Source organism: Mandrillus leucophaeus, unplaced genomic scaffold (genome assembly GCF_000951045.1).
Source record: "Mandrillus leucophaeus isolate KB7577 unplaced genomic scaffold, Mleu.le_1.0 Scaffold66, whole genome shotgun sequence".
NCBI lineage: Eukaryota > Metazoa > Chordata > Mammalia > Primates > Cercopithecidae > Mandrillus > Mandrillus leucophaeus.
In genome coordinates this window covers 3,242,137-3,251,561 of record NW_012107141.1, presented here as the reverse complement: position 1 = coordinate 3,251,561, position 9,425 = coordinate 3,242,137, and the positions used below count along the sequence as shown (strand labels likewise).

Here is a 9,425-nt window from a genome sequence, read left to right as displayed (position 1 = left end):
GTGGTTTGCTGCACCCATCAACCCATCATCTGCATTAGATATTTCTCCTAATGCTGTCCCAACCACCCCACCCCCAACAGGCCCTGGTGTGTTCCCCTCCCTGTGTCCACGTGTTCTCATTGTTCAACTTCCACTTATGGGTGAGAACATACAGTGTTTGGTTTTCTTTTGTTGTATTAGTTTGCTGAGAATGATGGTTCTCAGCTTCATCCATGTCCCTGCAAAGGACATGATCTCATTCCTTTTTTATGGCTGCATAGTATTCCATGGTGTACATGTGCCACATATTCTTTATTCAGTCTATCATTCATGGGTATTTGGGTTGGTTCCAAGTCTTTGCTATTGTGAACAGCACTGCAATAAACATACGTGTGCGTGTGTCTTTTTTGGAAAGGGAGGCCTGAGAAGTTATAGTTGAAGTGTATTTTTCTTGAGGCAGCTCTCACTTTTGGATTCCTCCCTTTCCCCAGCACACGGTTCCCCCAAACTGGGTTACCTTCACTGTGTCCCTGTGTCTCCAGGCTGGTTTTCTCACTTAGTTTCCTCCACGTCTGTCCATCCCTCCTGTATGTACCTGCTGGTTTGATTTACTGAAAACACAGTTTTGCTCATGTCATTCTCCTACTCACAAACTGTCGAAGGTTCTCCATTGTTTATAAGATAGAATTCAAGATCTTTTGCTTGGCATTCAAGGCCCTTTATGACCTGGCCTCACCATTGCTTTCCAACTCCATTTCTCCAACCCCAGCCTTCCTCTCCAGCTGACTCACCATGTCCTAAGCATGCTCCCCTTTGGATGCACACTGCTGCTGTCCTCCCTATTTCAGAAGCCTCTCTCTCTCTCTTTCATTGTTAGTCATCCCTGAATGCTGCATTGAAGCCCCTCCTCCAGGAAGCCATCTCTGATCACATCAACAATGAAGAGTTCCTCCTTAGGTCTTATGTAGCCTACAGTCCAGGTATTTAGCTTTTTAAGACTGCCTTCTATTTTTATCTATCTTTTCATAAGTTTGAATCAGGAATAGCAAATGTCTTTCATCTTCCATATCAATTCCTATTAATGGATAGTAGCTTCCTGGAGCCCGAAGCTGAACAAACACCCTGTGTCTGAACTCAGCAGGAAAGAATGCTTCAATCAATTAGCCGAATCTGCCATGAGCATAGGGTAGGAGAATTGTAGCATAAGCACCTTGTATTTCCCCTTTATGGAATATCTCGTCTCTACCAGGGGATGGTAAACTTTCTGAGGGCAGGGACTTACTCACTTACTCATGTATCTCCCATGGTGTGTAGGGTGGGTGAACAGATGATTGGCAGGCAACAAGTCTGTTCTGATTTCTGTTTGACAGCAATATAATGTGGAGCGGTTTGACTTAAAACCAAAACATAAGGAGAATCTAGTTAAAACAGCCTCTGTCTTGGTTTTGAAGTTGTACTTTACAACTCGGCTGTTTTTAAACTTCTGGGTTAGAGACTGATGTGCTTTTCAAGTATCTGCATATAAGTGGATGGATGTCTTAGATTAGCGGTTCCCTGCACTTTTTTTCTACACTGCATCACCTCTAATGGGTGATATTCATATGGGTTTGATGGTTCTGTAGATTTATCTCCTTTCTCTTCTGCTAAGAAAAGCTTATCAGAATGCAAAAGTGTGAAAGAGGTCTTATTATAAGGATAACCTTGAATATATGTTAATCAATTTTTAAATGGGTACAAACTCAAATTTTTGCACTTTATTATTTATAATATATATTGGCACAACAACGGTTATGGCAGTTGCCCTAGTTAATGGTTTCATCAATTGTCTGAGCACCATAGAATCAAGTAATCCTGTAGCTGCTCTGAAAGAACACCCTAATTTCAATGCCAAGGAAACTGACATATAAACAAACTTTTCAGCCTTTAATACAAAAATGACTGTCTTGGGAAAAGAACATTAAATTAGAAACACAAAATAGAAACTAAGAAAAAAATGTCTAAAGGATTCAAATGAACCAATATGAAACAATTGTGTTCCTATCTGACAGAAGTTTTCAGTTATGCAGTGCTGAGATCCTTCAATACATGGACTCAGTTTAACAGGAAAAATGTGAGTCCCTAGTAAACCAGTACAGTGGGACAGGAGAGGGGGCAGAAGTGGAAATTTTGGAAAGCAAAGTCAAATTTTGGAAGACACGGGGACTGTGCTCTGAGGTGAAAGACATTGCTGACAGCCTTGTTGTGGCCACTGGAGATGGGAAAATAAGGGCAGGGTGGCTGAAGTGAAAAGGCTGTGTTCAAGCCCAGATTACTGACCTTTTAAAATACCATAGTTTATGATGAGTGTTGATGAGATTACAACATAGTCTTGACATTGCCTTTGTTCAGGGCACAAATGAAACACATTTCCTGCACAAAGAATGTCAAACCCAGATTCAGAACCGAGAACAATACCAAAGCTGATGCGTAAACATCCAGGCAGTTCATGAAAACAACCAGACCACTGGTGGAGGAAAGAGGGAGTGGATGGGGCCGCCAGCCTAATGATGTGGCACCTGCCAGAGAAGCGAAAGCAATGATTCAAACTTTTCCATTTTTAACTGTGTGGTTGGTATCCAGAGACACAGCCCCAAGAAACCACACACAGTGTAGTATACAGGTTAGTAGCACTGGCTTTGGGGTGGACATAGGTTCAAAGCCCAATGTTTTCATATATTAGCTGTGTGACCTTGGATATGTTTCAATCTCCCTGAGCCTCAGTTTCTTCCTCTGTAGTAAAAATAATTAGGTTATTTTTTTATTTGTAAATATTAGGGTATATAGAATAGAGAAAATATTAGGCACTTATCTATAGTTGTGTGAAGATTAAATACAGTAAAGTTTGTGTTGTGCATTGCAGAGCATCTGTTACACAGAAAGTTTACAGAGATGGTGGCCTAAAGGGCTTTGTGATGTGACTGCTGAAATAATGCAGGGGCCACCTACAAGAAGGAAATCTCTAGGTAGGATCTTGCCATTTTGCAGTTTCCAGTCCCATGGAGTTTTTTCTTTTTTTCTTTTTTTTTAATTCTGTTTTTAAATTCAGTTTCCGCCAGAAATGTTGAGATTGCAGCAACATTCACCCCCCTCCTCTCACTGGGTTTTAGCTGTGTTGCACCCGCGGACTGACTGCACTCTGGGCACGGTGCAAACTTTCCTTCTGCCGTCTTGGCAGAATGCCCCTCTCTAATTTCTCTACCTGTCAGACTTCAGGGGCACCCAACCCAAAGTCAGTGTCTCTATGAATCCTCCTACAGCTCTCCCTTCTCCCCTTCCTGCGCCTACCACCCTCCCCTTCTCCAGGCAAAGCTTGGTTTGCTCCTACAGACTCTGCCTGGTGTTTTACTGTTCTTCATCATAGTTATTACTCTAATAATCCCCCCTCCTCCCCACTCGCGCAACCAACACACATACAGACTATGCATCGGGGTAGCGATCAGTGTTGGCCATGCCTTTTATCCTATAAAGGGCTCTCAATGTTGAATGATGGTTGATGGAGTGAATGGCTAGGCTGGGAGAGTAGAGATGGGACATCCTCCAGCCCCACTGGCTTCTCCTTATATCTATCCAAGACCTGGGAATGACAACAGACTATTGTGTCTTCCCGGGAAGGGAAGGATGGGGCCAAGCTGAAAAGCCTGCGGGCTCCACAGTCGTGTGCCTGGGTTCAATTCTCAGCTCTGCATCTTATTAACCATGTGACTTCAGACTTAACCCTTCTGTGCCTCAGTTTCTTCCTCTAAGTGAGGATGACAATAATGCCTCCTCACGAGGCTGTGAAGTTGAAATGAAACCAAATGGGTAAAATGCTTAGACTTATATCTGACACATCGTAAAGCTACATATGATGGGTTTTCTTTTTCTTCAAATTTTAGCTCAGGGACCTTTCCCTGACCCTCAAATTCTTAGTAGAAACAACTCCCCCCACCCCGCCCCCGCCGCAACCGACCTCATTACCATGTGTCCTGGTCTGGATAGCACTTATTCCTAAGGGAAACAGCTTTTGGGATCTCCTGGCTTCTTGCGCTCTACCCCACTGGAAATGTCCACTCCATAAGGACAGTGATCAGACAGTGTTGTTCGGGCAGCTGACCATTGTTGGGAGGTTTAATCATTGTCGAATGAATGATGGAATGATGACAAACAGCAGATAAAAGGTTTACATTAGGACTGGCTGGTATTCTCGTTGTGTCTCATCCTGGCCAGGTGGGGAGGGGCAGCTGCCAGCAGGGCTCACCCACCAACAAATCTCCAATCAAGTCACATCAAGTACCGGCTGGAGGCAGTGAGTGTCCTGGACCAATCACAAACGGGCTGTTTTAGATTTCAAAACGACCACAAGGAAAAAGGAGAAAGAATAGGAGGAGGTGAGCTCCGAGGGAGGCGGATTTGAGAAAAGATTGGGAGCACAGACTCGGAACAAACAGGAGAGGAGGTGTTGGAAGGGATAACAAAAGACGGTACAGGGGCAAGATCGCCATGGAAACACTCCGCCGCCTGGACCGGAAGCCAAGCCTCCTCTTCAAGGTGGATTTCCACTTTGCAGCTTAAACTGTGTCACCACTCTCCCACTCCCAGAAATAACTGTGGATTTGCCCAAAGGCACATGGCTTCACAATTCTTGAAGCAAGCAAGAAGTAGAGGGCCTTGGCACTGGCAGCTTCCTAGGAGACGGAGGCCTACCAGGCAAATCAGTGTTGCGGGGGCTGGGGAGCTGAGCAGACTCTGAGACAGGAGGCCGTGCCTGTGAGCAGCTTACCATGAAAGAGGGGGTGTCTACGTCTACCCTACCTGGATGTTTGGGGCTCCCCCAAATCAGAGTGTTCCCAAGTGAGGCGTCCCTAGGCTCCACCTAGAACCCATCAAGTCAAACCTCTGGGGGGGCCTGGGAATCTTCATTCCCCAAATGAAGCTGATGCACGTCAAAGTATGGGAACTGGCACTGACAGTCCCGTTTCCCTGACTGAAGGGCATGCAGGGGCAGTGTAGTGGGTGGTGGGACCAGGCGGCGTCCTGGGCATCCGCCTTAGGGGCACAGAAACGTGGAGGAGTGGTCAAGGCTCACTAAAAATGGGAAGTGGTGGCTGAAGTGGCGGGAAGGCAGCCAGGCCTGGTGGTTCCGCAGGGGATTCTGGGGCGAGTCAGCCTGGGTCTGAATGCAGCCTCTACCGCCCCCTAGCGGGCCATGACTTTTGGCACAGAACTGCGCTCTACAGACTCAGTGTCCTCCTCTGTAAAATGGGGTTGACAATATTTGTACTTCCTCTAAGGTTATTATGAGGATTTGGGGAGTTTATATTTGAACGGTGCAGGGCACAGGTAAACAGGGACACAAGGTGGAAGAGGCTGGACACAAGGTGGAAGAGGCTGGGACCCTGAGTTTGAAAATAACCAGCCCTTTTCAGACTGTGAGAAATCAACTTTTATTGTGTTCAGCCTTGAGGTTTAGCAGTTGACCTTCCTTGATGAATACAAGTCTGTTAATAAGTGACTGGCTAGCCACGAAGGTTCAGTTAGTTGTCGGTATCTGCGAGGACACAATCGGTTGGGTGTGCCTTCCTCTACAGAAGGAATGGGCAGAGGAGATCAAACCTTTGGATTGCTTAAGAGCTGCGCCCCACATTTTCTCCAGGAAAATTTTTTCTGCAGTTGGAAGGGAAATTTTGATAAGCTTCTAAGCTATCTTCAAAGGATAGTGAGGCTGTTCCCACTTAGCCTGCAGGAGTTGGTCCTTCCCTGGAGGCAAAATGAGCAAAATGAGGATTTCTCTCAGTTTCTTCTAGCTTGATGTAACGGACTTAATGCTGCTTGTCCAGACATTAGGGAGTGTGTGTGTGTGTGTGTGTGTGTGTGTGTGTGTGTGTGTGTATTTGAGTGGGAGTGGAAGGAGTGTGGTACCAGACCTAGAAGTCATGAAATAAAGGAAAATTTTCCTTGCTGGTAGTAATTTAAAACATTTTAATACTAAAACAATCATACGGAATCAAATACAAAGACTCATATGAATCTGTAAGATAGAATTGGAGATTTGGAGAAAGATCCCCAATTGCTCCCAACTGCTTCCCCTTCCCTAGAGTATGTGTCACCTTCTTCTGCCTCTGAGGCTATTTGGAAAGAAAATTTGAGAAATACTGGTCTAGAGACCAGTGGATCCTAAATGCAGGTCCACAGCCAAGTTCTGGGCCAGTTGTGTGCAGGAATCTCTCAGCAAATTTGCTGAACATACAGATTCTTCAACCACCCCAGAAAGCCCAATTCAGCATGTTACTCAGAGGTGCATGTGTGTGTACATGTATCTATCTTTATCTCTATTTTTATTGTGATATAATTTGCATACAGTGAAATATACACATCTTAAGTTTATAGCTTGATCAATTTTGACAAATATGTATCTCTCAGGCTGTAACCCACACCGCTCACGTGCCTCTTCCCAGTTCATTCTCCCCAAAGGCAGTCACTGTTCTGAAGTCTATTACCACTGATGAGTTCCACCTGTCATAGAACTTCATCTAAATCAGGGTTTCCCAACTTCAGCCCTAACGACATTTTGGGTTGATAATGCTTTGTTGTAGGGGAATTAGGGATTGAATGTGTGCCCTCAAATTCATATGTTGGAATTTTCACCCCTAATGCTATGATATTAGGAAGTGGGGCCTTTGAGGGGTGATCAGGTCATGAGGGTAAAGCCCTCGTGAATGGGATTAGTGCCCTTGAAGAAGACATGTGAGAGAGATGCTGTCTGCTCTCCACCATGTGAGGATGCAACAAAATGGCTCTCTGCAAACCAGGAAGTGGGTTTTCCCCAGACACCAGATTCACCAGCTCCTCAACCTTGGACTTCCAGCCTCTAGAACTGTGAGAAATAAACATTTGTTGTTGAAGTTACCCAGTTTATGGTAATTTGTTATAGCTGTCCAAACTGAGATAGGGGTTGACATTGTGGCATGCTTAGCAGCATTCCTGGCCTCCAGTAACAGCTCCCAACCCCCATGGTGACTGTGGTCAGTAGCAGCTCCACCGCCTCCATTTGTGGCAACCAAAAATGTCTCCAGACACTGCAAATGTCCCCTGAGGGGCCAAATTGTCTCTGGCTGAGATCCAGCTCTGTCAATGGAATCAGGCAGTATGTATTTGTAGACAGCTGCCTTCTTTTCGTCAGCATGTTTTGGTAATTAATCTCTGTTGCTAAGCGTACCTGAAACTCATTCCTTTTGTTGGTTGATGAATATTCCATTATAAGAATATGCCCCAACCGACTTCATTGTCCTATTGGTGGACGGCAGGGCTGCTTTCAGTGTTTGGCTGGGATGAGTTACATTGCTCTCAGTAGCCATGTCTAAGTCTTCTTGCGGATTCATGTTTTCCTTTCTCTTGGATAAATACGTGGGAGTGGAACTGCTGAGTCATAGGATAGATTTATGTTTAACTTTTAAGAAACTTCCAGTTTTCCAACGTGACTTGCCATTTTCCCTTCCACCGGCGCTGGTGAGCATCCCAAATGTCTCACGTCCTTGTCAACACTGGTATTGTCAGTCTTTTTGATTTTAGCCATTTTAGTGGGTGTGTAATGGTGTGTACATTTTTTTAACACCTTCTTGGGTAATTCTCACAAAGAGCTGTATTAGTTATCTATTGCTGTGTAACAAACTGCCCCAAAACACAATAGTTTAAAACAACAATTCTTATTATCTCAGTTTCTGTGGGGTCAGAAATCCAGTCATGGCTTACCTGGGTCCTTTGGCTCAGAATCTCTGCCAGGCTGTAGTCAAGGTGTCCTCTGGGGCTGTGCTTATCTCAGGGTTTGACTGGGGCAACCTCTACCTCCAAGCTCGCTCTTGTGGTTGTTGGCAGGATTCAGTTCTTCCTGCAGTGCCCTCGGGTCTTTGCACATGGGGCTCTCTATAGGAAAGCTCTCAACATTGAAGTGTGTTTTATCAGAGGGAGTGGGTGAGAGAGAGCAAGGAAAATGGAATGTCATTTTTTCGGTAATCTAATCTTAGCAATATTGTCTTCTCACATCTGCATATTCTGTTCATTCGAAGCAAGTTACTAGGTCCAGTCTATATTCAAGGACAGGGGATTATACAAGGGCATGGACACCAAGGGACAGGACCCTGAAAAGTGTCATCACAGATGCACCTACCACGGCGGCTCTGGTGTGAGAATGCTTGGTCTAGACCAGAGCTTCTCCAACCACCTGTGAGAGAGGTTGCAGTTTAGCTTAGTTTAGGTTTGTTGTAATGCTCACACTCAATTTCTATATTTATCACAAATTAGTAAAAAAGTAACAACAAAAAATGTTCATCAACTGGTCTCTACACACAAACCCCACTTTTCGTAGCACCTGACTAGACCCTAGAGTCACATAAATATTGCTGACATTTGTCGAGGGTTGGCTGGGCTAGCCTCTGTCCTAAGAGCTCTGAGTGGGTTATCCTATCTAATCCTCAATCCAGCCCCAAGAGATAGATGCTATTGTTAGCATCCCCATTTTACAGATGAAGAAACTGGGCACAGAGAAGTTAATTAATCGGACCCGAGGTCCCACAGCAAGTAATTGACAAAGCCCAGACTCCAACTAAGCTGTCTTGTTTTAGAGCCTGAATACCTGATCAGCAGGATATATTTCATTATATACACGTTAGTGGGTATAATCGCCAGTATTAGAGCCCAGAGCGACAGACTCTTGCAGATCCCTCTGCCCTGGCCTCACTACCCCCTTAGCGGGGGCTTAGCTATACTACAGACCTCAGTAGCAGCAGTGGCCTATGGTTGGCATCATCTGAATATTGGATTCTCAACTGGATGCTTCCTCTCTGCCCTCCCCTTTTTTAAAGTTCAAGTTTAAAGAGTAAAGATGTCCCCTTTTTCAGCTGGATCTGTTTCCCCGACCTGCAACCTCCTGGGTGGTGCAATGCTACTGTAAGAGGGATGTCCCAGCATGAAACCCCAAATTAATAAACAGCCTTAAGGTGAAAAATTAATCATGTCATAAAAGGGGTCACCTAGCATCTTTGGTAAGATGAAATGTTTGTTTACAGATCATTAACTACATAATTAATTTTTGGTTTTCCAACATAAGCCCCATAAGGGAAGGACAGCATCTGTCCTGTTTACTCTCATATTCCGAACACTTAGCATAGAACCTGGCTTGTAGTGGGGCTCAATAAATATTTGTTCATTAAATGAAAGTTCAGGTTCCACCCCCCATGCCATCTGTCTCTGCCTGGATTATTACCGGAGGCAGAGCTGGAGGCGTCTGTGCTGCCCTTCATGAGGAAGCAGGAGCCAGAGAACGGTGGGCGGGGCCCGGGAGGAGGAAGGAAAAGCACAGGGGCATTACCGAGCCACTACCACTTGGCATTCAGGGTGACTGCTGGATCTGCAGGGGTCATCTTCCAAAAGGC

General features: G+C 45.1%; 1 protein-coding gene across 1 annotated transcript in view; it reads left to right on the top strand.

Annotated features, from left to right (window-relative positions):
* The first annotated feature begins 2,875 nt into the window (after window positions 1–2,875).
* SYT13 (synaptotagmin XIII) overlaps window positions 2,876–9,425 on the top strand; it is a 26,118-nt gene continuing 19,568 nt past the window's right edge. Inside the window, exon 1 of the mRNA XM_012001364.1 lies at window positions 2,876–2,981. The gene's annotated coding sequence lies outside the window, so the exon portion shown is untranslated. The remainder of the gene's footprint in view (window positions 2,982–9,425) is intronic.